The 26,759-nt window shown below is 57.4% G+C and overlaps 1 protein-coding gene across 1 annotated transcript in view; it reads left to right on the forward strand.

Moving 5' to 3' along the window:
- The first annotated feature begins 1,912 nt into the window (after positions 1-1,912).
- LRRN2 (leucine rich repeat neuronal 2) overlaps positions 1,913-26,759 on the forward strand; it is a 32,505-nt gene continuing 7,658 nt past the window's right edge. Inside the window, exon 1 of the mRNA XM_075776015.1 lies at positions 1,913-2,233. The gene's annotated coding sequence lies outside the window, so the exon portion shown is untranslated. The remainder of the gene's footprint in view (positions 2,234-26,759) is intronic.

Below are 26,759 nucleotides of genomic sequence, written 5' to 3' on the forward strand. Positions count from 1 at the left end.
CCTCTCCGGCAGCACTGCGTGGCTGAGCCACGAGACTGAGCCCTGGGGCAGACAGGTCGAGGGCCACCGTCAAGTACTGGCTGATTCCCTGTGCCCTCGGGAGCCGCGGACCGCTCCGTGCGGCAGCCTTGGGTGGGCTTGAGACATCTCCCGCACCACGGAAAGCACAAGGCAGCTCTTCCCCCGTCCTCGCAGCGATCTGTGCGTGCTACATTACAGGCGCACGAGGACGCGGCACTGGGGATGGGCACTGAAGGGTTTGCAGTGGCTTGGTGTGGCCAGCTGCCTGCTCAGCCCCTGGGCCCTGAGTTCAGTGGGAGGGTGCGAGACGCTTGCCCCGCCAGCCCCACGGCACAGGCGGGGGTTGCAAACCAGAAGCAATCCCAGCCCCTGGTCTCTCTAAGCACCCACGGTCCCGGCAGCAGCGGCGGCAGGACGTGGGCACCGGCACAAAGACCATCTGGAAGGGCTTCTCCAGCTGACTGGGCTCCACCGTCTCATGAGAGAACGGAGCGTTGCCCTGCATGCCCCAGCACTTGGATAAAGCCTCACATTTCACCCCTTGCTATTTGAAAAGCCATGAGAGGACCTTCCAGCTGAAGACCCCTCTTTGACTCTCAATTTATGCTGCAAAGCATTTAAGTGAGGCTAACATTAAGCATGTGTTCCCATTAAGTATCTACATAAATGCTCTGCTGAATGGGGGCCAACATGCCAGAACATCACCCATTTGGTTTGGGCACATGGGCAGGGATTTTATGTTATTGAAGTCCTGCCAATTAAATCAGGTCACTCCAATCTCTCCTCTTCTGCCTCTCTGGCTCTCTCGCGTGTGTGCGCGTCTGTTCTCCATCCCTGTGGTCCAGCCCACTGCTCCAGGCAAATGCTCTGGGAACGAGCCAGACCTCCAGCTCGGCTCATGCTCGTGAGCATGAAATGGGGAATTCAATGGCCACTGTCACTCCCGGGGCGTGCGGCATCTGCGGGGCTCTGACAGCCGCTGGATGGGGCTGGGAAAAGCATTTCTGGGGGGCGACTGCTGGAAAGCAAACAAAAGCTGGGTTTGGTCTGCTGCGCCCACCCCGAATCCTGCCTTTGTCAGCTCCACATCTGAGCCTGACTCTAAAACACTTCTCCCTGCGTTGCAGTGGGGTGTGAAGGTGGATGGCGTCTCCATCCCTCATCTCTTAAGATGGGTGACAGGCAGCCAGGACCACAGATCTCTCCATCTGAGACACAGCAAAGCTGAAGGCAGCTTTTCTCCAGTGTTTTTCAAGGTTAAGAGTCTCTGAGCATCCCCTTCCAGGGGAGGTGGGCCACTGGCAGCATGTCTTGCTTGGGGACACAGCCACCCTGAGGTGCTGCAAAACCCCACGGGGCATCTGTGCTGTCACCTTGGCACGCTGGGGATGGGGTAGGTGCAAGGGACTCCCAGGACCACACGCAGCCAGATTTTTCCAAAGACAAAGAAATGCCTTTGTCGGTGGGCAGGAGCGCGCCCCGTCGAGTGTCCCGCTTCCCTCCTAACGTGGGGCCACGCAGCGCCGTGGGAGAAACCCCCGTGGGCTCGGTGACCCCAGCCTGTGGGGAGGGGACCCCGGTGCCGCAGCGGGCTCAGCTGCAGCGGGAGCAGGATGCGCTGCGGATGCCAAGGGGTGCGAGCAGCCGGCTCAGCCTTTGCAGGAGCTTTTTATATCTGGTCCTCGGGAGCATCACCCCAAGGTGCTGGGGGTGCCAGGGCTGGCTCCTCGGGTGCTCACCAGAGCCGCAGGAGTTAAGCGTGCAACCGGCAGGAGCTGATTCAGGTGGGTGGCACGTCGTGGCGACAAGACTGACAAGACTGGAGTGAGGAGGAGGACTGGGAAAGGGAGGGGAGAAGAGAGGAGGAGGAGGAGGGGGGGGGGGGGGGGGAGCGTTTGCAGGCAGCGGGGAGCGGCGAGCGTGCGGCTGCAAAGGAGCCGTGCGAGGGAAGGATGAAGGTCTCTCCCCGCTGCCTCCAGATCGGGCGCTGAGGGCGAGCGTGGGGGCAGCGTGGCAGGGGGTGGCCTGCTGTCCCTCTGCCCCCACCCCCAAAGGGACAAGGACGGACCCCCCCAGCTTTGGCAGGTCCAACGCTACCCCGGCCCTTTGTCTGCCGGCGGGGGCTCTGCCCGAGCCAGATGTGCGGACAGCTGTGGCAGGGAGCAGGCAGGCGGATGACAGCGACGCTGGGAGATGGGAGGAGAGTCCAAGGGTAAGTTGGGCTCCAGCCCCGCTAACCGTGTTGTCGATCGGTTGTGATTTTGGGGGGGCTCCTGTGCCCGGGGTGCTCTGTACACAGAGCTGGCTGCTTGGCAGTTTGTTTGGGTTTGGGGTTTTTTTCCCTTCCTTCCAGAGCTTTGCTTTCACTGATCTCCGGCATGGAGGATAAATGGTGTATTTGAAAAGAAAAGAAAGAGAAGCAGGTGAAAATAGGAAATGCACACAGCATCGGTGCCTCGCCGGTGCGTGGTCCAGGAGGGGGCAAGGGGTGTGTGAGGCAGCCGAGGGAAACCTTTCCCTCAGCACTTTTGTTGGGAACTGGATTCCTGGTCCTGGAAACTCCTCTGGGATCGAGTCGATCCTCACCCAGGTACCGATGGGAACGTGAGGTAACGGTGGTGAACCCCGTTCAGCGATGTGCTGAGGTTGGTGCTGCTGAGACTGAAATCCAGCCTTGCCCAGGGATGCTGGCAGGATGCGATCCAGCCAGGAGCCGCGTTTCAATGCATTAACCCCTCTGTGCCCGAGCTCCGTGGAAAATGTTAAAGGAGCGAAGGTGGGTGTAGAAAAGAGGCTGTGATAAATAAACCCGCCTGGTCCTTTGGTCTCCCTCCCTCCTTCCCAACCCACCTTCGCCTGCCGGTGCCAGGCTCAGCCCACCCAACGGAGAAGACAGGCTGCCCAGGGGGTGGCAGGCAAAAGGTGATGGCAAAGCAAACCCTGGGAACAGCCGCCATGAGCCCTGGGCCCGTGGTGTCATTTTAATGATTTTTGTGCTGGTTCTGTGTTTACTTCAACCCTTCCTAACCCTGCTTCTCTGTGCGCGCGCCTCTCCGATGCAGCTACACAGGACATACACCCACCCGCAATCCCCGTGCACGTACCGCTGTGCAAAGCAGACGTCCCCTCCCGCAGCTGTGGGGTGCGTGGTTGTGCCCTACCAGCCCCGGGGAGTGGTGGGCACCAGGGATCCCGGGGGTCCGTGTGCAGGGAGGGACCCGCTGTGGGGACCCTGGCACCCACCTCTGCTGACCTGCTCCGGGAAGGGTGCTCGGGGTTGGGAGGGACCCCATGGCTTTGTGTGCGGCTCAGGCATCCGCTGTCCTCACGTCTCGCCGATGCTCAGGCAGGTGCCGGACCCTCCCCACCTCCTCTTGTTTCCTGCCAGAGCCCGAAAAAAGGGATTTGAGAGATCTCAGCAATGCACCTCTCTCCCATGAGCGAGGAGGGGGTGAAGCCCTTTGCCACCCAGGGCTTGCCCCAGCCTGGCAGTGGGACCCCAGAGGGGAGGAGTGGGTGCTCAGCGCTGGGCACCGCGGGGTGGGAGAAGGACCCTTGGAGCAGTGTTCCCAGGGAGGCTTTTCCTGGAAGTTACAGGTAGGTGCTGCCATCACCTCTGGCCATGAGGATCTGGTTCCTACCAGGGTTGGAGGCTCAGAAGCTCTGCAGGAATGCTGCCTGTCTCACCCCTGCTGTGTCGGTGCTGAGCCAGGACCCAGCCCCTGCCGTTGCTCTGAGGATGAGCAGCCCTGATCCCGCAGCCTGGATGCAGGCAGAGCTCGGAACAAGGCTGGGGAGCAAACGCCTCATTTCTGCCTCTCAAAGCCCGAGCGCGGTGTGATGGGGTGATGGGATGTGGCTCAGTGCAAGTTTCCCGGAGCGTTGACTGCTCCCTGCCGTGGGGCTTCTCCTCGTGTGGGTGTCCATCAGTCCCTGGTGTCCACGCCTGGGACACGGGGCACTGTCATCCAGGTCCCATCCTGGCTCCCCGGGGCAGGGGACCCTGGTCCTGCTGTCCCAGCCTTTTTGCTGGGGACACAGCTCTTCCCGGCGTTCCTGGCTCTCCTTTCCCTGGTGCAGAGCCAGCGCTGGGTGCTGCTGCCCCAGCACCCTGGCTCCTCTCTGGAGGAGAGCCCCCACGGGGGGCTGGTTTGGCACCGAGCTGGCACTGGCGTAAGTGGCTGTGAGAGCAGGGCTGAGGGCCAAATCTGGGGACAAGTCTCTGCTCCTCAGCCATTGTAACCCCCTTCCTTTGGGTGGCACCTTTTTTGTTTTCTGCAGCGTGAAACAAGGAGCTCAGCATCAGCTGCCGGGGCTGAGCTGTGCTAACACCCATCGCTGAGCCTGCAAGTCCCTCTCGTGCAGGGGGGGGGGAATTAGGAAGGACCCCGACCGAACCCATCCCACCTCATCAGGGGTATTGGAGCGCCGGGAAATCACTTTCCCCACAGCACTCTATATTAAGCTGCATAATTACCTCCCCGGGGAGCCGGGGCAGCCCCTCTGCTCGCTGCACTTCAAAGGAGGTGCCATGGAGGCTCCGACTCCCAGCGCGGAGCAGAGCTTCGGCTGCTCTAACCCGACGCGGCTCCTTCTGCTTCGAAGAGCCATGCTGGCTCACGGCAGCAGAGGGTTTGTCACCGCTCCTTGCTGTAGCTGATCACTGTCGTTTAGGGATGCCATCCTAAATTTCCCTGCTGGGACAGGGATGGAGGATGCTAGGACGGTCCAGAGCTTGTTCCAGGTGGGCACCCGAAAGGCTGGGAACATCACCGCGCTACCGGCACCTCTCCAAATGCCGGGAAGTCTGAACACAAGGCTCCCTCCCTGTCTTTATTCCCAGCAGACGCTGTATCTCCTAAACCACCTAAAAGCTACCCATGGGATAGCATTCCTGCTGGCACAGGGCTGATTTCCTAAAGACCAGAGCTGCCAGCCCAGAGCCCGTGTGATCCCCTCCTTGCACACAGAAACTCGTCACCACCCTCCCGTCCCGTGCCCATGTCCCTTTTGCCAGGAAACACGCCGAGAGGCTGTTTCCCTGCCCTCCGCCGAAGATGAGGTGCGAGGCGCTCGGCACTGACTGGTGGTTGCTCTTCCTCTGCTCGGCGTGCGTGGGAGGTACCCGTGACTTTGGTTCTCCTCCTGGAAATGAAAGTGGTGTTCTCGGGGGAAATGCCCTCTCCTGTGCTCTGCATCGAAAGCTGCAGCTCTGCCCAGCCCTGGCCGGGGAAAGCCATGAGAAGGAGAATTACAGCTGCTGCCGAGCGCAGAGAGCTGTCTGCTGCGTGCTGGGAGTGCATCAGGAAAAGCATTAAAATTAGATGAGTTGAAAACTTCTCCTTAAGAAGGGAGGTGGTCTCTGTCGATAAGGCTCTGCACTGGCACTTTGGGTTTGAGTTTAGGGTTTGGTTGTTGGTGCTCTTGAGTCGTGAGCTCCCCGTGGAGCCCAGGGCATCCCCCCTTGCCCTCCGGTTGTGCCAGCCCACAGCCATGCCTTGGCCACCCTGGACTTCTGCACAGCGGTCCCCACGCGTGTCCCTTCCAGCATCCCTCCTGTGCTGGACCGGGGCAGCTGCTGAGATGCCCGACACCGTTCCAGGACATCAGCCAGCTCATAGGCAGTGAAATATACGTGCAGGTTTAGCAGTTGTTGACGGCAGAGAGTATTTTGTGATAAATATATTTATAGCGGGGTTTGTAAAAGGCTGTTCCAATGGGTGGGTTTTAGGAGGGTAATAAATGGCTGAGAAAATTGCTCTGGTTGCACCTCGGAGCGGGGGGACGGCAGCCCGAGCACCCCTTGCCTCCCCCCCATGGGAGATGAGTGCCTGGGGCTCCTCGACATGGCAAATGGGGTCCCCCAAACTGCACCATCCCAGTCAGGGAGGGGTGGGGGCCTGAGGAACCCCCGTGCCCCCTCGAAATGGCTGGAGTCCTCGCAGTGGGTGCTCCCCGGGAAATGTTTGCAAACACGCTGCAGAGCAGGGATTATGTGTCGGCTCTCTTTGGCGTGTAATTCTGAATAACAAATAAATATGGGAAAATTGGGATCCGTTCCCAGACAATTCACAAAGGGCTTAATTGGGACTTAAGTGGTGCCTAAGTCTTGTGCTGGCTCTCTGCACTGGGGTGCTTTTCACCCAGACAGGGAAAAGAGACAAACTTAGTCAATAAATTACTTGTGATAAATTATTCACCAACTCTACTCAGAATTAATGCCAGCTTCCCCCTCCAGCAGCTTATAAATGCTCTGATATCTCCTGACCCTATCCGGGCTCCAGAGCTACCCGTCGACTTTAAAAGCCTATCCCAGGTGCTATTATAAAACCATATTTTGTGGCATTTATAACCAGTCACAAAAAAATCACTCCAAGATTAAACTTGGCGCGTGAGGTCGGAGCGTGACCGGCTTTGTCCTTCCTGTTGACCAAAGCTGAGTCGAGTCTGTTTTCAGGTTCAAGCTGAGAAAATTGTTTTGCATGAAGACAGGCCACTGTGCTGCTATGAGACTTAATAACGCTTGCTTTGAATTTAAAAGCCTTCATCAGTGAGGAATTTGTAATCAGCATAAAAGGAGGTTTTGCATTTTAACCAGCCTTTCCCAAAGGCGGAGATGAACTAACTCCAGCTCTCTTGTTTGGGGGAAGAAAGCATCTTCGCCTTAAAGCCCAGGGAAGATCCTCTCCCTGCTCTGTCCTATGTCCCACCAGGACCTGTGGAAGATATAAAAAAATAGAGAAAAAAACCCAACAAACTAGCATCTGGTCACCTGAAAAGGAAAAAATGAGGTTTTTCCTATTTGTGAAACATTAAAAAATGAACCCATTCGGTTTGTGCTGGAATAAGCGTTTCAGTTGGGTGTCTGTCACTCGTTCCATAGTAGGATTATTAAATTTAATTCAGTGCTTTGGTTGTTCAAGCCACACAATTTATTTGGCAATGCACAATCAAAGCCGCTCGCTTGACTTGAAAAGCCCATTTGGACTTTAGACGTTGTCCCAAAAAGGGTCCGCAGCGTTAGATCTGAATTTGCAAATTGCTGCGGTTTGATCAGAAGCTGCATTTTTCAGCAAAGGCTTTTTATTCCCATGGAAAATTCTGCCGGATCCTATTTCTGAGTCACTTTTCCTAACTCCTACGTGCTGCCGCTGCTGCTCAAAGCCAGCGATGGAGCCGGGCGGGCTGTCCCAAAGCCCAGGCTGGCGGAGGGCTGGCTGGCTGCGGCGCTGTGCAGCTCCAACCCTCCGGCAGCAAGATGCGGCTCATGAAGTCGATGAGTCCTCTAGTTCCCGATGCACAGCAGGATTTGTCCCTGCACCGGGTGTTTGGAAGGACCGAGGAGCAGGGCCAGGGTCGGCTCCATCACGATGCTGCTGGGTTTGAGGGCTGCCCCGACGCCCGTCCATCGCCTGCGCTGAGCCCTGCTCTGCGCTGAAATCGCCTGTTGTTCCTTCCTTTTCAGGAAGCTATTGTTAAATTAAGACGAGAGGGATTTCAGTGACACTCTCCAGATAGCTTTACGGCTTTTTAATATTTTGCTGACTCCCTCTTTGCTGGTTAAACTCTCCTGGGAAGCCGCAGACGTACCCCCTTGTCCCCTCTTGGCCACGGTTGTCCTCCCTGGCTTGGCACACGCACGCGTTTTCCCTGTTTTGCTCAGGTTTTAAGGGAAGTTAAATGTACAGGGCTGTTTACATCTGAAAGCCATCACTTATCACGACGAAATCTCTGCTCGCAGGCTGGCGGTGGCAGGACTGCTGCAGATCTGCAGCGCGGGGGCCGCAGCGAGCCGGGGGCTCACGCTGAGCAGCAGGACAGCCTGATGTTGCATTTTGCTTTGGTTTATATTTTTAAGGGTGCGGAATGGGGATGGAGGGAAGAGGGCAGCACGCTGCCGAAGTCGTTTTCTCCCAGGAAATTGCGGGTGTGCTTGGAAGGGGCGATGCGCTACGGCCTTGTGGAACAGCCGCTCCCGGTGGCACGGCATCCCTCTCCCGCTCAGCCGGGGCGGCCGGACCCTGGGGGTCCCGCTCAGCGGGGGCTGCTGCTGGGCAGAGCTGGGTGCAGCCCCACTCACCCTGCGTAGGGCTTGGTGCCATCTTATTTTTCCTGGTGTCCTTGGTGCAGTCGGTCTCCTTGGTCAGTGCCTGTAAATAATAGAGTTGCAGAGCTGAGTGGGTTTAAAAACCACAGCGGGGGGGGGGGAGGTGGGGGGAAGTTTGCAGCCAGAGGCAAAGGAGAGGATTGATGTGGGTCCTGCCTCCAAGGGCTGAATTGTCCCTTTGCAGCGCTTGCAGAGGGGGTGAAGGCAGGGGGTCACCCCGCTGTGCTGGTGGCCAGGCAGCCCCTTGCCCCCCTCCTGCCCTCCCGGTGCTGCTGCAGGATTGCCCCGCGGCGCAGGTCCCTGATCTCTGCAGCAGCCCGGGATGACTAACAGGCGATGAGCCGCTCACGGAAACTCAGAAGAGATCTAATTCTGTGAATAAACCTTAAAAAAAAAAAAAAAAAAAAAAAAAAGATCCCCGGGAGGGAAAGATGTTTGTGAATTAAAGACAAAGTGGGTGACATTTCCGCCAGCCATGTGCAGCTGGGGTGCGGGGAGGGGAGACGTGCGTGGGGCCACCGAGAGCTGTAATTCCCGGAGATGACGGGAGAGCAGCAACTTCTCACGCTCTGCCCACGCTCGGCAGGCTCGCACCGGGCGATGCGGTGGCTCAGCGATTGCGGGGAGCCTTGTTCCATCGGGTGACAGCCAGCCCTCGTGGCGTGCACAGTGCGATGAGGACAGGAACCAGGTTTTCCTGTTGCAGAGCAGTCCTGGAAACTGGGGGCTTTGCAGTTAGCACGAGGGGGACGAGCGAAGGAGCAGCTGGGATGCACCTTGGGTCCGTAATGCTCTTCCTTCCTGCAGCCACGCTGGGCACGTGGGACTTCGGGGTCACTTCTCAGCTCAAAGCCTCCGGCTCCAGCCCAGCATCCTCCAGACTCGGTAATGCCAGCGGCCGGGTTGCCCCGGCTCCTCGCAGTCTCTCTCCTGTGGGCTAATTCCCTCTCTGCTAGCAATTCCCTGTGCCCCCAGGCTCCCAGCGGTCAGTTAGACCATTTAATTTTAAATAAACTGGAAGGGGATTTTGCCAAGGATAAGCACAATTCCTCACCCGTGAGGGGTTATTCCATCCCCTTCAGTTTGGGGAGGGACATTTATCAGCCACCGAGTGCCCCGAGGTTCGGCCATGGGCAGGGCAGTGCCCACCGGTGCGGGGGGGCACGGACCCCGGGGCAGAAAATGCAGAGATTTGAGAGCTGGGTGTTGGTTCCTCCCCAGCGGGTGGGTGCAGGGGGGGACGTGCAACCCCCTGGCTTGTGATGGCAGAGTCAATCCCACGGTTCACGAGGGACCAAGCGGTCCCCATCCCCTTGGAAAGTGTCTCTGGGGTCTCTGCCAGTGGCAAAGCCCCGCTGCTCCCCAGGGAGGGGCTCAGCACCCCCAAAACCCATAAGGGCGATGCCAGTACAGCCACCCCAACTCACCGAGCCCTTCTCGGGGCGCAGGGCTTTGCCTCCATCCCCACCTCCATCTGCTCCGTGCCTGAGGAGGGGGTGAAGCAGCCCCAAAGCCGTGCCTGGCAGTTGCTATGGCAACCGTACATTTTCCTTATGATTCCTAATGACTTATTGGTATTTGCACTAATCTAGGGCTTTTTTGGCTGCCGGAGGTTGACTTGTCTTCTCTCAGCCCCTAAGAGCAGGAGCATCCTGGGCGGTGCTGGAGCCCGGGTTGGGCTGGGGGGGGGGGCTGCCCCGCTGCCACCCCCCGCTCTGGGCACAGCATCCCCGGTGCTTCCCAGGGAGCTGCAGAGACAGGAGCCACCAGCAAGTGCTTTGCAAGAGGCAGGTGCTAAACCACGGCTTGTTTTTCGCTCGGTGAGGTTGAGGGGAGGGTGGGAGGGCCATGGGGTTTGCAGAGGAATGGCTCTCGCTGGGCAGGAGCCAGCCGGAGTGGAAAGCAACAGCCTCACGAGAAGCAAGAGGGGCCCCGGGCTGTGCAAACCCCCAGATTGGTGCAGGGTTTGAGGGAACTCTGGGATGCAACTTCAGTGCTGTATTTCCAGCAGGGCTGGTAGGACATCTGAGCTTGTGCTCGGTGAAATTCAGCACAGAGAGAAAATCAATTCACTCTTCTTTAAATCCATGTTTGATATCAAAAGTAATACCTTGCCCAGATTTACTGGGATGGATTAGATACTTCTTAGCTGCTCATGAGCATCACTGAGCAGTTTGCGAGGCTGAGCAACGCTCCGGGCAGGGCTGCCCGGCTCCCTCTGCCTGAAAGCAGGACTTGGACCCCGGCACGGCCAGGGCCGGCTTCGATAAATGTTTGGAGGCTTTTTCAGAGATTCGGAGAGTCTTTGTGCCCTCACCCGGGGGCCAGTTTCTGGCTGCTGAACCTGTACTTGGGCCCTGAGAGCGGTGCAGGGTTCTCAGCAGATGTGCGTGTGGCTCTCGGCTCTTCTGCCCAATCCCTTCGGAGGCACAAGCCACCCAAGCCACCCGCCTTGGTATTTTCCCGCAGAGAGGCTGCCCTGTGAGTTGCACATGGGACACAGCACGGAGGGCAAGCAGAGACCAGGGGGGCAAAGTTACCGGCACGGTCAGGAACAGCTTCGTGTCCAACCCTTCGATGTCACCAGTGTGCTCTTTCTGGTTGTCATGTCCTAATATGCCGCTGAAACATCAGTTTGCAATTACTGGCCGAAATGTTTAACCCTGAGCAGGAATCCGCGTGCACTGAAGCTCAGGTACAGTCATGGGAAGAGTTGGAGGATTTTAGGGTCAGTGACAAGCTGTTGCAGCACAGGGGCAGGGGGTTGTTCCCCTCGTTCGATGGGTTGTCACCAGCCTGGATCTCCTCTTGTCCTTGCTTTTTTATTGCTGGAGCTTCCCTCTTCCTCGCCCTGTCCTGCAGCCACCAAGCCTGGCCATTGAATGCAGCGGGGCTGCACCGAGCTACCTCTTTCTGTCCCTGGGCATCTGCCAGCCCAGAGGGGTTTGGTAGGACCTCGTGGTCCTTATGGCATCTCCAGGGGCATCGTGGCAATAGAGTCCCAGCTCGTCAGGTGGTGGGAAGCAGCAGGGGAGTCCAGGCCTCTGCAGGGCAGGTTCAGCCCCCCCAGGAGCATCCCACATCCCTGCAGACACTGCTGAGATGTTCTTTTGTGTCACTGCGTGGGGTCATCATGCCCTCAAGGAGGTGCTTTGTAACTCCAGCCCTTTATCGCAGCTGCACGGCCCAAGAAAGCCAGAATGTGCCAGCAAGATAACAGGGAGAGACTTCCCCATAATTAGAAATTATCCTGATTTCATGGCACTTACAAGCAGCCGTGTTGCCATCCTGACCTTTCTTCTGCTGAAGATCAAAGGGAGCAGGGCTGGGCTCCAGCCGCGCCTGCTCTCACCCCACTTTGCCTGTGTGATGTGACCCCGTTACGCTGCCCGTCCACCGACGCTGGAGTCACCTGCCCGTGGGTTTGCCGGCACTGAACGCTGCCTGTGCCCCTGCCCGGCCCCTGCCCAAGCCAGCCACCACGGCGTGGGTTGCCAGCTGTCCCTGCAAGCTCCTGGAAGAGCAGTTTAATCCATGAATGAAGAGACAAATAAGATGGAGATGGCCCCCAGTACGACAACGGCTGAGCGAGGTCCCTAGTCACCACCCTCGCCTCTGCTCTTGGTGCTGTCTGGGCAACACTCCCTGCCTGCAGCAATACTGCTTAGCTGAAGAAATATTGTTTCCAACAACAGATACCTCTAGAGAAATAACAGGAGACATCCCATCATGGTTTAGATTTTAATTACACTCAGGAATTCTTTCCTTTTTTTAAGCCTTTTTTAATAAACCTTTTCCTCCCCACCCGCCCTTCCCCTGCTGAAGAAAGTTTAAAGAGCCTCGATTTATCCCTCTGAAGGGACTAACATCAAAACACTGCAGTGGCAGAATGTTTCTTCTTAAAACATCCCAGAGGACCAGGCTGGAGCAGCCCCTGGCCGTTCCCAGGCTCTGGACCAGGACAGGACCACCGCAGCCAGGGGCTGTGCGGGTGCCATCTGCACCCCATCCAGCACCCCGAGTTGCTGTGAGCCACCTGCCACCAGCGTTTTCACTGTCTCACTGGGAGTCGATACCTTATTCCAGGTTCCTGTTTTTGGGGGCCCAACGGATGGATGGGGATGTGCCCTCCCCAAGCGACACCCCTGGTCTCTGTCCCCTTCGGAGCCCGTAGTTCAGATCGGCTTCACGGCTGGTTTGCGGAGCGCCACGCGCGTAGCAGAGCTCAAAAGCCTTTGACATTGCCCGGAGCATCCCCCCTCCAAAGGATGCTGCCCTTGGCCTTGGTCTGTGTAGAGGAAGGGGGAGAGGTTTGGGGGGGGCTGCTCTGGGAATGAGCCAGCCGTAATGGCCACCCCCCCACGCCAGCCCCCGGGCTGTGCCAAGGGGTATCGATCGCTCCTGTTTGCATGTTGATCTGCTGGGGAAGGTCACTCGGGCTGACGCGGCACAGGCAGCATCTGCAGTCATGCTGCCAGGACAGTGGTACCCTGGCCATCGGTCTGCCGGTTTTAGGGCCCGAGATGCCCGCGGGCTGGGACGGGGACCCTTTGTGCTGGGTGGGATGGGGACCCTGGGCTCTCCCAGCAGCCAGGAGCAACACAGAGAGATGGACACTTTCCTCTGGGCTTTAACATCTCTGGAGAGGAAGGTTCAAACAGCCTCTGCCTGCCTGCTGCAGCTCTAGGCATGCTACTTGTTTGTTTGATTAGAGACATGAAGAAATAAATGGAAGAGATATGAGCATCCCTCTTCACTCCCGGCTCCTATGCAGTACTGGCTTGATTTTTCAAAAGGACTTAGTGTCCAGAGCGTCAGAGCTGTCTGCACCATTTAGACGGGCGCACGGGAGATGAGCCCTTTGAAAATCTTGTCCCAAATGGTTAACAAGGAGCCGTTCTTCCCGCAGGCTGGCGGCATTTCCTGCCACCGTAACGATCTGTGGGGTCTTTCCCTGTATCTGCAATGTACAACAGAGGGAAACGGTATGTCATGGAAATATATATCATAATTTCCTGGCTTGCACCTGTCTCTCCAGCACACACACCGCTGCAAGGCACAAACACACACTTGTGCGGATTATGAGCTACTATTGCTGTCATGTTGTCGCAGCTCAACAGGCGTGTACAGCCACAGGAGTTATCACATCCCAGTGCCCAGCTGCTGTCAGCCCCTGGCAGCCGCCGCGCTCCTCGCTCGGTGCCGACAGCCTCCCCCGGGCTGCGGGAGCTGCGGGAGCCGTTCGTGTCTCAAAGCTGCGTGGGGGACAGGACCCCCACGGCTCGTGGGGACCCAGCACTCGTGGGGACCCAGCACAGAGCCTCTTTGCAGGGAGACGAGCTGCAGTCTGCGGACGAGGCTTTAGATTTGAATTGCCGGTCGTGATGGGGTGGCACCAGGTTTGCAGAGATGCCAGGCTGCCTGCTGCTCTCCCTGCCTGGCCCTTCAGCCTGCCTGCTGCTGAGAGAGTGCGGGCAGCCTGGGGAGATGGCGGGGGTAACACGGGAGGGAAATCAGGCTGAGCTGTCCCGTGCAACCTCACAGCTAATTACCAGCCTGGGGAGATGGAGAGGGAAAAGGTCCCTCTGCCGAGGCACTGCCTGATGGAGAGGGGGTTGCAAAGGGCCCGGCTGCATGTTGCAATGGATGCCTTCCCGTGGGAGAGCCTGCGCTGCGCTACAGCCTGCGTCCCCCGGGACATGGGGCTGATGCGAGCCCGGCTCTGCAGCCCCCGGCAGGGAGCTGACTCCCACGCAGCAAGCGTCGTGGCCGGGGAGCCTGCCAGAAACCCAGGAGGTGGGAGAGCCGGAGCGAAGGCAGGAGCTGGAGGTCTCCATTTCCGCTGAAATCTGGCACCTTCCCCCTCTCTGGCAGCCCCATTAGAAGCTATAATTATATCCGAGTGTTCACAACACCCTTACCCAAGCACCCTGGGGATAAAAATCAAGAAGAATGCTCTGAAGGGGTAGGCTTGATTGATGGGAGCTGGGCTTGACACACCACGCTCAGTGCCGGATGGATGACGGAGGAGCGACGGCTGCAGCGCTCACAAGCCCCAGCGCGAAGGGAGCTCCGTCACCGGCGGGAAGGGCAGGGAGGGAGGTTTGCAGGGAGGGAGGGAGGTTTGCAGGCAGGTCTGCCGTGCCACCGCGCAGGGCCAGGGCCAGGGCTGCTCCCATTGCGGAGGTGGCAGGTCCGAGCGCTGCCGTGCCATATGGCCAGGCGCTCAGGTCCTTAAAACACGGGTGGCCCCACGGGTGCTCTGCTCCACTCCGGGTGCTAAAGCCGGAGGCAGGGAGGGGCTTTGGGAGTCTGCCAGCCCCCGGGGGACCCCCGGCAGTGCAGCCCGCAGGACCACATCCCTGGGGCGGCTGCAGAGCAGGCAGCAGCGCCGGCAGGAGCTCCGCTCCTTCGGCAGGGTTCAAAGCCAACCCACCTGGGACTGCGAACAATTAATTTTCCCAATCTGCACAACGATCAGCTTCTGAGGCGAACAATTAGCCGGTCACAAATTGTAATTGTCATCTCACTTCTGATTTTAATTTGGCCTAATGAAGGCTAAGTGATTCCGTCTCGCTCCTCCTCCCCCGGCCCCACGGCCCTCTGGCATCCCCGGCTGCAGCGGAGCCACCCAGGGAAGCAGCGCCCGGTCCGCAGCCGTGGCCCTCCCCGGGATGGACAGTGCTGGGGGAGGCCGGGGAAAACCATTAATCCCTATTGCGGGCTGCTTGTTTTCAGATATCATGGCCAATAAAAGTTTTATTTAAGGGAATTGCCTGCCTGTGTCCATGCATTCTGGTTTGTCACAGCCTGTTAGCCTCTCATGCTTGCCCTTTGAAGCAGGGGCTGTCATTTAATCTTCATCTAAAATAATGCACTGCATTTTTTCCTCTGTCTGATTTTAACTCACTGCTGCTTGTACGTCCGTCTGCACCCTGCTCCCCCCGCCCCATGCCCACCTCCCCGATGCGTTATCATCTGCAGCACCTTTTGGATCCAGCTATGTTTTCTAATGAATTCATGGTCTCACTGAATTGCCTTTCACTTTAATACTTAATTTAGATTGAAGAAGGTGGTTGCTGGGTCTCGAATACCAAGTGAGTCTCTGGTGCAGCTTTGGCTGGAAGTTGCGCGATGGGGTCGGGATGAGCAAAGCCGTCCGAGTTTGGTGAACTTCGCATAACCACCCCGCTACTTTCTGAGCCTTGCAGCCTCCCTTCCCCTCCGTCCTCAGCGCGAAGCAGCCGCACGAGTTGTTATCAGGATACGGCAGCCCCAGGCGCTGGATCTGTTCGCACATCACATCCTCCATCTCTGAAGAAGCCCAGCCCCGGCCCCCTCCCGCTCTGCAGCTTCTGTACATCGTTTAACGCGGGGCAAAGTGACAGCAAAATGCTCCCGAGCCAGGGAGCAGGCGCTTTGCCACACGCTGAGTCTGCACAGCTTTCCCTCCTCCCCAGCCCCGAGTGACTGATAATTTTAACCCAAGCACCAAGGAGAGGGCTCCTTCTTCCTGACAGAGAGACTGAGCCTCTTCTGGGGTGAAGCATTGCAGCTCTTTAATAGCACCAGTTAAAACTGCAGAGGGAACGAGGCGTTGGCAGGCAGTAATCACCCAGACCGGAATATGGCCTGAACATGAGTTTTAATAGTTTTGCTTTAAAGGGAAAACGTACTTTCCGTGACCCTCGGATGAACAGAAACCTGGTTTCAGAGCTCATCCAAAACCTGCGGGGTTGAGTATCAGCACGTCCCCGAGCCCCATGCTGGGACCCCGCTGCTCTGCTGCCTCCGACAGCCCTGCTGCCTTGTCCTGTTAGAAGCAGCAGGCAGCGAGTAGTCAGAAGGAGCAGGGCGAAGGCAAGAGGAGAAATAAGTATATGAGAGAGGTGAAGATTAAATGACAGCTGCATAAGCCAATCTCTCAGGGAAAAGTGTCATCTCCACCGGGGGTTGGAGGGGGGGGAGTGTTGCAATGAACCCGTGATGAACGTGCAATGTCTTTCGGGGTCAGTAACAGTGAAATCATCTCCTGCCCATCCCGTCTCTGCAGGACAGCGCGCTCCCAGCAGCAGCACCCTGTCACCTCACACACGCGCCCTTGCCAGCATCAGGCTCGAACGGCAGCCTGCCCGACCCTGCCTGGCACTGAACAGAACAATTTGCTTCCCCGTTTTTTTGTGCTGCCCGGGGAGGATCCCGAGGCGCTCGTGCCCCCAGCCCTCGCCCAGAGTTACGACTAATGTGCCCTGCAAACATATTGGGCTCAGTTAGGGCTGATTTGGTTAGCTGTTTGCACAATTGAGGTCAAAGCCCATCTTGTCTGGAGCTAAAACCAATTAAAATCACTCCTGGAAGGGCCAAAGCATGGACCCGGCTGCCTGCAGCACAGCATCCCTTCGGCCGCAGCCAGCAGCTCCTCCCTCCCTCCTTGCCCCGCACAGTGCATCCTGCTGCACCTTGGCAGGGCTGCAATTTGCAGCGTGCCCGTTCACCCGCTCAGCCCTGAGCATCCGACCCCCTTTGCTCCAACAAGCTCCATTACAGCTGCCCACGCAGTGTGCGCAGGATCCGGCCCTCCTTGCGTGCACAGCCGGATTAGCCCAACTCCAGGGATGACAGTTTCCCCTAAGCTGACCAAACCAGCGTTGCAGCGATGCCCACCCAGCCCCGGTGCCTCATCAGGGCCAGGAGAACCTCGTTAGAGCCATCCTGGAGCTGCCTATTTAATTGGGGAGGTGCTGGGTGGTGAGGGTGCTGGGTGATGCTGCTTTGCTGGGGAGGTTGGAGATGTAGAAGTTGGACTCTGTGCTCATTATCCCCGGGTCCTAAGGGGCTCATCACAGATAGTTTGCAGCCAGCGGGAGGATCTCGGTGGCTGTGGAGGAGCGGTGTGTCTTTTCCGTGCGGTTTCTGGAGTGTTTCCCTGGGGTAGTTTGATTTCTGAGAGCCTCAGGGCTGTAAATCTGTACCCTGTGCACCTTTGGAGAAACATGGCCCAAAATTTGGCCCCTCATCGGGGTGTTTGAGCTCTTCCCTCCTCTCCCTGCTGTGTCTGGTGTAAATACCCTGGAGGTGGCTGCAGAGGAGGCATTGCAAAGGTAAAGCCCTTTATTTTGTTCTGCATTTTGATGAAGAATAACTTAGCGTATTGCTTTTGTGCATGTTGCAAACACATTTTTGCTTCAAGATGGCTCTTGAATTTCTCTTTGCTCTTACTACACACGCATATGCACACACATGCCTACATCCTGTGTCAGGTTTGTCTTTTTTTGTTTTCTAGTTCTTTTAAACCCATAATGACACAGTCCAAAGTTCCTCCAAAACCAGCCCCTCTCCCTCCTTCTGCGACACGAATGGATTCAGATCCTCTCAGAGCTCAGTCATGCCGAGAGTAGCTTTGGTGGTTTTTTGAAAACAATATTTTGTCAGTTCCTCCTCAGACAAGTTGGTGGCGGGCTGCCTCCCTCCCCGCGCAGCTCCCGGGTGCTCTGGCTGCAGCAGCACCCACTCGAGGGATGCACCCACCCTGGGGGTGCACCCACCGGCTGCAGACGTGCTCCCGGGGGTCCTGCACTCCCACCCTTGCTGGAATTGCCTCCACGGCAAAAATCCTCCACGGCAGGATTGCCTCCACGGGCTCCCGGGTGTGCAGTGCAGAGCCTGCCATCAGCTCCCGGCCACGAGGGCCAGGGCAATATTGCTGCCTGCAGTTTGACACAGCCCCTGGTTTTCAAGAGGGACTCCATATCCTTTGCAAATTTTCCTTTCCAGAAGAGCAATAATATGCTGCGATATTATTTTATTTAAGTAATTGAAGTGTATGCACAGTGCCTAGAGGAGAAGGCGAGGAGATGCAGCGACACACTGCCCAAAGGCTACTCCACGAAGCGCGAGCGGCTCTGCCCGTTCAGTGCCCCTGTGCTGCAGGCTCTGCCCCGGGAGCTGCCCGAGCGGGGCACAGACCGCAGTGGTCTGGTGTGTAACATCTGCACGGAGATCTCCGTGTCTAGGTGGACAACACTGTGCTGTGAGCATCGGAGCAACTGGAGCTGGGTGTCCCACCGATGTGTGCTGGGGTGCTGGGCACCCCGAAGGTGCCGGCTGTGGTTGGGCAGGACTGCTCTGCTCAAAGCCTCCAGTGCCCGGTGGGGTAAAACACCCGCCGAAGCCCTCCCCAGCTGCTTATTCTTCCCAAAACTCATAGCCGCCTTGTTATCTTTGAAATCTGAGAGTTTAAAAGCCATTTGAGGGAAAGAACATGGGAGCACGTGCCCCCGCATGCTGGCTGCATGACCCCCCCTCCTTTAGCAAGGCGGCCGGCAGCCAGGGCAGCCGCATCCTGCCCTGCTGCGTGGACGAGGGTGCTGGGGCTGTCTGTCCCTCTGCACCCTGGCGATGGGTTGGATCTGCAGGGGAAATCTGGGCTGTAGCTGTGCCTTAGTAAAGTCTCTGTGCACGTCCCTCCCGACCCACCGGTACCATATGCCAAATTATCCAGCTGCCAAGCGGGGAACCCTTAAATAGGTGGGACAGAGGCGGGAAATGTTTTACATTTCTCTTCCTGTTCCTATCTGGATTTTTTTATTATTATTATTATTTTATTTTAGATCCCCTTTGAATGACAACTCTATCAAAACAGCTCATTTGGAAATGTCAGGTCCATTCTTGATAAGTCATCAGTCATCGTGATTGGTGCTGACAGACGCCCTGCAACAGTGCTGTGGTATCTAATATACTGTGCTGCAGTCTTTTGTAATATCACATTATTTTATTTATTCAGCATGGCATGAAATCTCTCCTTTAGGGAAGGGGGGGGGTAGAATTAACCCTTCTAGCGATGCTTCCGTTTCTGGATAGTGCACGCGGAAAGCAGCAGAAATCAGGCTTTACCGTGGCACTCGTGTAGTTTAAAGCTCCTAATGTCACTGGAGTTGAAGCAACTGCAAGGTCCTGGATTGCGGTCCACTTCTAGTAGTACCGGCCTGATGAGAGCCAACACGGGAGCTCGCAGCACTGAGACACGTGCCCGGAGTGGGAGCAGCACCCTTCTCCCTCCCTCGCCCACGGGGACAGCCAGGACACGTCGGTTCGAGTGCCGCCGTTTGCCCTCCCTCTGCACTTGAAATATCTGGCAGGAGCAGGGGCGATGATTTAGGGTCCCCCTTCGCCTTCCCTTGTACTTACACGGTCCTCGGACACATGGAAAACACAGCTCCTTGTGTCCTGCCTCCTCTCGCTCCCCGGGGGAGCGGCAGCGCTGTGCTGGTCCCTTCCCCAGCCCTGGGGATGATTTCGGGAGCTCCAGCCTGCCCAATCCCCTCCCCAGCCCCACAGTGCTGCCGGAGGGCCGAGTCCAGCCGTGGTCCCCGGGATGCTCCCAGGGTGTCCCCCAAGACGGCAAAGCCCCGCGGCTGGGCTGGCTGCGACCAGCGGTGCCTGTCCCGGGAGCCGCTTTCCTGCATCCCCTAATCTGCATGGCGGAGCCTTTGTTTGCTCTCATTAACATGTCAGCAAAGTGCCTGATTTGTGAAATATCCTTTTTATTAGCTGGAATTGGCGGGGCCGTCTGGGACTCGTGTCTACTCTGCTTTCAAGGCCAGGACTCTCCAGACAAGTCTGTGTTGGTCTTGCTCAATTGCTGGTGTTCTGTGGGCAAAGGACTCAGGCTCAGCTCACAAGCGTCCTCCTCCACCCAGAAACCACGAGTGGGACCAGCCACAGTGTCACCAGTGGGTGCACCCACCCCTGAGGTCCTGCTGAGAGGACAAGGGCAAAGCAGGCAGCACGGTCTGCTAGGGTCGTGGGGCCGGTGCCTCCAGAGTTGGGGATCCCCTGGATTTTCCTGCCCTCAGGGATTAATCTGGTTTTCCTACAGCCCCTTCAGACCATTGGGACTTTCCCCAGGGTGCAGAGGAGCTCAGCAGCCGTGGGAAATTCCCCCTGAGATGAAAGTTGGGTGGGAATTTGGGCAGTGAGAGCAGCTCGGCACAGTGCCGTAGCCCACGGGGCATCTCTCCATCTCCCTCTTTTTCCCACCACGTTCTCCCCACGTGCATTTTCACCCTCTGTCCCTCCCGTAGCCCCAAAGCCGTAGCACTAAATGCCATTGACAGGCAGCAGGCTTTGTTACCGCAGGCTTAACCCCCTTGCAGGAGGTTGCCAAGCAAACATTAAACCTTGGATTTGTAGCCAGCCTCAGTGAGACCAAATCCTCCTCCTGGACATGCTCCCTCCCAGGAAGATGCATGTGTTTGCCCGTGTCCCCACCACCCACCCTGCTCCCCCTCCCTCCTCCTCCCATCCTTGGTGTTTCCAAGATGCCCGGGGACTCACGTCGCAGCAGCCACGTCTGTCATCAGAGCCTGCCCCCGAGAACCAGAAAATGACGGGCAAGAGGAGGAAAGGGCCCTGCTAACGGCATGAGGGACGTTCCTGCGTGATCCCTGAGCGGGGCTGCGTCCGCAATGCCCTGCTCCTGCCCCCCACCGCGCTGGGGGATGCGGCCGGACTCTGCCCAGGGCACGGTGGGGCTTGGCACAAGGGAAAGGGGAAAGGGGAAATGCCGGGGTGCAGGGCTTGATCTGAGGCTTTCTGGCACTGCTCCGGACGCGTTGCTGCTTGCGGGGTCTGGCGTGGTTTCCCCCATGCCGCTGTGCTATGGAGCCAGGCTTTCGGGGGCGGGAGGGATGCTGGGGGAGGCTGTGCCCCTCTGCCAGCTCGGTGCAGTGCCCCAGAATCCAGCCCAATACCTGGGCTTGGGCCGTGCTGAAAGGATTTGGCTTTGAAAGTACCAGCACACAGAGTCCGTCTCCCCATGGGGGACTTTGCTTCAGGTTTTTTGTTCTCTGTTGCATTGATGATTTCTGACTCATTTGAATCTGCCTGGCTTTGGCACTGCTGCTTGTGCTTCCTGGCCATGCTGTGTGCACCGATGCAGCTCCTGGTCTGCTTTGCACCAGCCAGGACATGGCCCAGCCACCTCCCTCCTGCCTCCAGATGCTCGTGGTGCTGCGTGCATGGCCCAGGAATTTGGGGACCAGCCACGCTGCAGCATTCGGGGACACGGTGGTGGCCTGTGCTTGCTCGGTGTCTGTGTGTTGGTGGAGGGACTGGCTCCCCCCACCTCCCCAGCCTTGGACGACGGGTCCATAGCGAGCTCATTAGCAAAGACCTGGAGGTGTTTTCCAGGCAGTTCAGGAGCTCTCCTGAATTATTTAACACGCCGCTCCACAGCACGGCGGGGAGGAGGAACTGGGGGAGCTCATTACTGGGCTGGGGCTGTTTGTGTCTCAGCTACGGCACGGCAGTGCCAAGGACAGGCTGCACCTGTGGCACATCTCCCCGCTGCCGGGCAGCGCTCGCCGCTACCGTGCACGCCAGTTTGGGGAAGGGAGATGCACCGTCTGCCTCCGAGCCGGGCAGGCTGGAGCTGTGCCTTGCCAGGAAGGTCCTGAAGCAAGGACGGGGTGGTGCCTCCGAGCTGGGGGTCACGGCGGAGCTGGAGGGTGGGAATTGAGCACAGCAGAAGGGAAGGGTGAGGGTTTTGAATGGGTTTGGGATGCTCGGAGCATCCTGGTGCGCTGGGTGCCGTCTGTAGGCGCTGGGCTTGGGCCACGCAGCTCCCCACATGCCAGGAACTTGGAACTTTGTTGATCACAGCATTTTCTAAAGCCTCTGGGTGATTAAGGAGGCAAATGCCATTTGAAACCCTGCGCTAGGCTCTCAGAGGCTCCGCAATGGCTTTTACAGGCTGAAGGGCTCTAAATTAGCTATTGCCACTCAGGAAGAAGATCCTGGAGATAGCTCTGGAAACAGTGACACGATGCAGCAGCAGTCGGAAAGGGCAAATGGCAGGCAGGGGATTATTAGGGGATAAATAAAGCAGCAGACCAAAGCCAGTGACACGCCTGCAGTCCGAGCAGCGCCTGCAGGCTCTCCTGCCTGGGCACGAAGGCTCTGGGCAGGGAAACGGCGATGGCCGGAGCTGTGAAACGGAGCCCGTATGAAAAGCAAAACGGGCCAGGGCTCTTGAGATTGAAAAAGAGACAGTGGCAGAGGGATGGGATAGGTGCCTACAAAACCAAGCACGGCAGCCCTCCTGCTTTCACCGAGCTCACTGCCACCAGCCCTGCCTGAGCCCCCTCCCCTCCTTCTCCGTCCCCTTTCTGCCCAGGATGTTCTTGACTTTGCGGTTTGAAAGGGGCCCACAGGGCTGCTGGGCAGGGGGATCTGCAGGGGCAGAGTCCGGCCGCTTGCAGCTGGAGTTCAGCTCCTGCTGCAGCCCGGAGACGGTGCCAGTCATTCGAGATGCTTCCAAAAATGCAGCAAGCTGCAGTCCAGTGCAGCACAGGTTTTGTTAAACAATGCAAATTTTACAGACTAAAGGCCAATTCAGCTACAAGCCGAGACCGAGACTCCATTTTCCCAGCCTTTTATTTCTGCAGGCAATCCGGAGCGGAGATCAGCCAGCTTTTCCAGTTGGTTTTTGCAAGACATTTACAAATGCACCAGTTAACCCCACGGCCTGGAGACCAGCCCTGCGATTCTTAGGAATAAAATGAGATGGCCCCAGGGCTTCCCAGCCGAAAAATAATGGATTTGAGGCTTCCGATAGACGTGAGCGTGCCACACGCAGGGGGCAAACCTGCCGCCTTCAGAGCTTGTGCCACCAGCTTGGCATCTCCAAATCTGCCTTCCCGGCAGACGGGGCAGTGCAGATGGATTTCAGTCCTGGCCCCACCAAGGAGCCCGGCCGTGACTCTCGGTGTCACAGGGAGAGCCAGGTGCCATCTCAGCATCCATCCCCGCCACCGTGTGCGGCCACCTGGCCCCGGCGCTGCTCCCTGCCAAGGTCTCATGGTCTCAACTTTTGCAATGAAAGAGGAGGAGGGAGATGAGGGGCAGGGAAGGGCCCTGGTGATTAGCTCCAAGAGGAACAAACCTTCAGAAATCCTGAACAGCGCTGAGCCATGTTTTGGAGAAGCTGCTCTGCAGGGACCCTGGCTCCTCCTGGAGCATCTCCCCTCCCGGAGCATCTCCCCAGCTGCTGAGGCACCCGGTCTCTCCGTGTCCTGGTGGGGTGGGACCGTGCTGATCCCCAGGCAACAAGTGTGAGACCAAAAGCAGCTCTGGGATGTGCTCAGCGCTGCATGGGCAGTTTGTGGCTGAGCAGGGCCAAATCCTGCATGCTCCAGGCTGGAGGCTATGCCTGAAGCTGCCAACAGCATCTCCTGGAAGCCACAGGCACCTGTGGGAACATTTTGGAGGCAGGCAGAGCCACCGCAACCCTTCCAGAGCCCAAAAGCAAAAGAAGAGGAACAACAGGCTTATTTTCCAGCCCTCCTCATTAAAAAACATCTGAAATGGAAGGAGAGAAGCATCCAGATAAGAAGCGGGCACTGCTCCTGCCCCCCGGCTCCTGGCGCATTGGCGTGATAGCGAGGTGCAGGCAGCCGAGCGGTTTGCTTTGCACGCTCCCGGCAGCTTTTTATCTCCTGGCTTCCTCCTAGACAAGCAGAAATAATGCTATCGCCCTCCCTGCCAGCAGAGATGCAGGAGAAGACCCACAAACAACATCGCTGGAGCTCTCTGCACAAAACAAGGCTTAACCGAGGAAAGAAACCACCAGAAAAGCTGGCAGAGCAGCAGCCTGGTGCTGCTGGTTTTGGAGGGGGCTGTTCCCTGTCTCGCGTAAATGCTTTTCAGGGGATAACGACTCAAAATTGCAGCTCAGGGCTGGAGCACGGCTTTGCTGCCGTGGCCGTGTGCATGGGTGCAGGCAGCGCACGAGGTGGGATGCAGGGACCCGTGCGGGGGTTCCCCGTGCTCCGCACCACCCTGCGTGCCCTGGGTTGGTTTGTTTGCTTTAGCCGGGGGTGAAGCTGCAGAAAGGCTGGGGCGGGAGCGTCCTCCCATCCCTCGAACCAGACAGCAAAGACGCAGAGCTGCATAATATGCCGGAATTTAATAAAACGCCTCAAACAGACAAAGTTTTTCCTTTTGCCAGCTGCTTAATTAAATTGCCTAATGCTGTTTGCAATCGCAGCACAAACTCCTGTGTTTAAAGACCACGGTGTTGCCATGGTGCTCACCCGGCGGATGGTGCGGGGCTGTGATGGAGCATACAGATGAGGGAGGCTGCCATGGATGCGGGGGGGGGAGCGGTTGCCATGTTACCGGGGGAGATTCGGTGTCTTTTCTTTATTTATTTATTTGTTTGTTTTCTGACGTGGCGGTAAACTCCCTGCCAAGGTTTGTGTCAGGATCTTTGCTCTGAACAGAGCAGCTGCTTTTCCACTCCAGGGCTTTGGAGCCGCTTGCTCGGAGATATGAGCTCCCCAGCAGCGTTGATGAAACATCCCAGCCCCCCTTTTACCAGCGGGAGGGAGGGGATGGATTCGGCTTCCAGAGGCACTGAGCACTTGCTTTGCCGTTGCCTTGCATGCTGGGTTTGTAAGGACACAGCACGGGTCTAAGATGGGGACTGAGCCCAGAAATCCTGACCCACAGTGCCGGGGGGTTTCCCTGTACATGTCTTTGTGTGAAGGAGTGTCCCATCAGCAACAGGAGCAAATTAAAGCCCCCAACACGGGAATTCAGCCAAGGCTCCACCAAGGTGTCCGGCTGCATCGAATCCCCCAGTGCTCCGCTCCCCGTGCGTGAAGTTTTCCTTCTTGCCAGCACGACCCCCCCGCTGTGACATGCTGGAGGTCCAGGAAGGAAAATCAAACCCGGCCGGGGGCTTTGGGCTTTGTGGCTGTGGGCGAAGCGAGGAGACCTGCCAGCCAAGGACGGCTGACTTGGAAAAACTGTTGCTTCCCAAGACAAAGTGAAGCTTTGGCCGGACACTGGGCCATGGTGCTTGAACAGGTTTCCTTGCTCAAGCATCAGGTTTCTCACTCAGCAATTTCTGCCATTTTCTATCCGTGTATCAGCTGCAGCAAACTCAAGATGCCTGCAGAGGCATCCCTCCGGCTGCCTGCCTAGTTCTCACCTACCGTTTCCTCCCCTTGATGGTGCAAATGGAGAAAATCCCCAGGAACCCATGAGCATCAGGGCCAAGGCTCCATGGGCCTGGGGGCTTGTGGGGCTCCGTCTGCCCCCAGGCACATGGGGATGCTCAGCCCAGGGCTCATCCCACACCCCGGAGCCACCCCATTGCTGCTCCGTCCCCCATAGTGCCCAAGTGCCCTACACCAGAAAAACCTTTCAAGAGCCCGTGGAACACTTGAAGGATGTATTTCCTTTTCCCCATATCCAGAGTTACGTCTCCACATCATCGCTGTCGCCATTAGCCCCCGATAATGACTTGACCTCCGCAGCTTAACTGAGATTTAATACGTCAGTTATTGTATGTTAAACAGTGGATCATTAAAAACATTTATTCAGGATTAACAGCTATCTAATAGATACCATTAGTATCACAGTTGCATAAGTGGCTAATCCAGAATGCATGCGATTTAATGATCCCTTGGGATGTATTTGCCATACTGTGACTGTACCTATAGATCTAGATCAGGCTGGCCTGATCCTGCGCTCCGTGGCAGGGGCAGGCAGCGACGGGAACCCAGGGCAGCGTACGAGGTCCATGGGCAGAGCTGCCCCGGCGCGAGCGGCTGGTCCAGGGTGAACGCGTCCGCAAAGTGCCTGCGCTGGCATCGTTCGTGCTCGCTTCCCAGAAGGCACGAGTCACCCAGGGGGAGGAAAGGGCTTGTTTTGCATTTGCACTAAGGCTTTTACCGCTATAAAAATGTCATAAACAAGTCATGCTCCTAGCTGGCATCATGACGGCAGCAGGGGCAGGGTTGGTGTGTCAGGACCCCGGAGTCCACGCCGTCCCGCTCTCCTCTCTCCCCCCAGCCGGGATTTCAATGTGTGAACCGCACGCAGCTGCCGCCAGCTGCCAGGCACGCTGTGGGCGCTCAGCACCGCTGAAATTAGAAGGTTGCTGAAAATAAGAGGTCCCAAGGGGTTTTTATCCACTGGGGAGGCGTTTCGGAGGAGACGTGCCGGCTGCTCCAGGGAAGGGGATGGTGACAGACCTGGAGTCAACAAGACCCCAGACCCAACCTCATAAAACTGGCCAGCGCAGCAAAGCCCTGCTGGATTTAATACGGCATCTCCTGCCAGTGAAAAAAGTGATATAGGAGGGTTTCGGGTAACAGCAGAGTACCCTATTTCTAGGTTTTACAAGTAATTGATACAGAATCCTATTTAATTCTTGGCTTTATCACAAATAAAAGCAAAGCTTTTATGCAGAGGTTTAAACAGGGGAGACGTGACCTCAGCCTGAGGGACAAACTTTGCTGGGTGCCACCACAGAAAGTCCTGAGCCCAGAGCAGCCGGGGCTGAGAGCTGGGCGAGGTGATGTGCCAAAAAAATTCCTTTTCTGGGAGTACGGTGGGGCTGTGCAGCTTGGTCCGGTGTTGGACCGGGCTGGACCGGCAGCGTGTGCACACCTCCAGCTGCAAGCCCAGCAAAGCTGGAGGGCGCGATGCCCGGGTCATTCCCATCCTCACCCCGGGCAGGACGGAGGCCGGATCCTGCACTCAGCCAAGCCGCTGGCTCTCCGCCATCACGTCTCTCCTGAGGGCTGGCTGCAGATTTGAATCGCGCCGTCAAAAAGAG

This window comes from Balearica regulorum, chromosome 25, assembly GCF_011004875.1.
Source record: "Balearica regulorum gibbericeps isolate bBalReg1 chromosome 25, bBalReg1.pri, whole genome shotgun sequence".
Taxonomy (NCBI): domain Eukaryota; kingdom Metazoa; phylum Chordata; class Aves; order Gruiformes; family Gruidae; genus Balearica; species Balearica regulorum.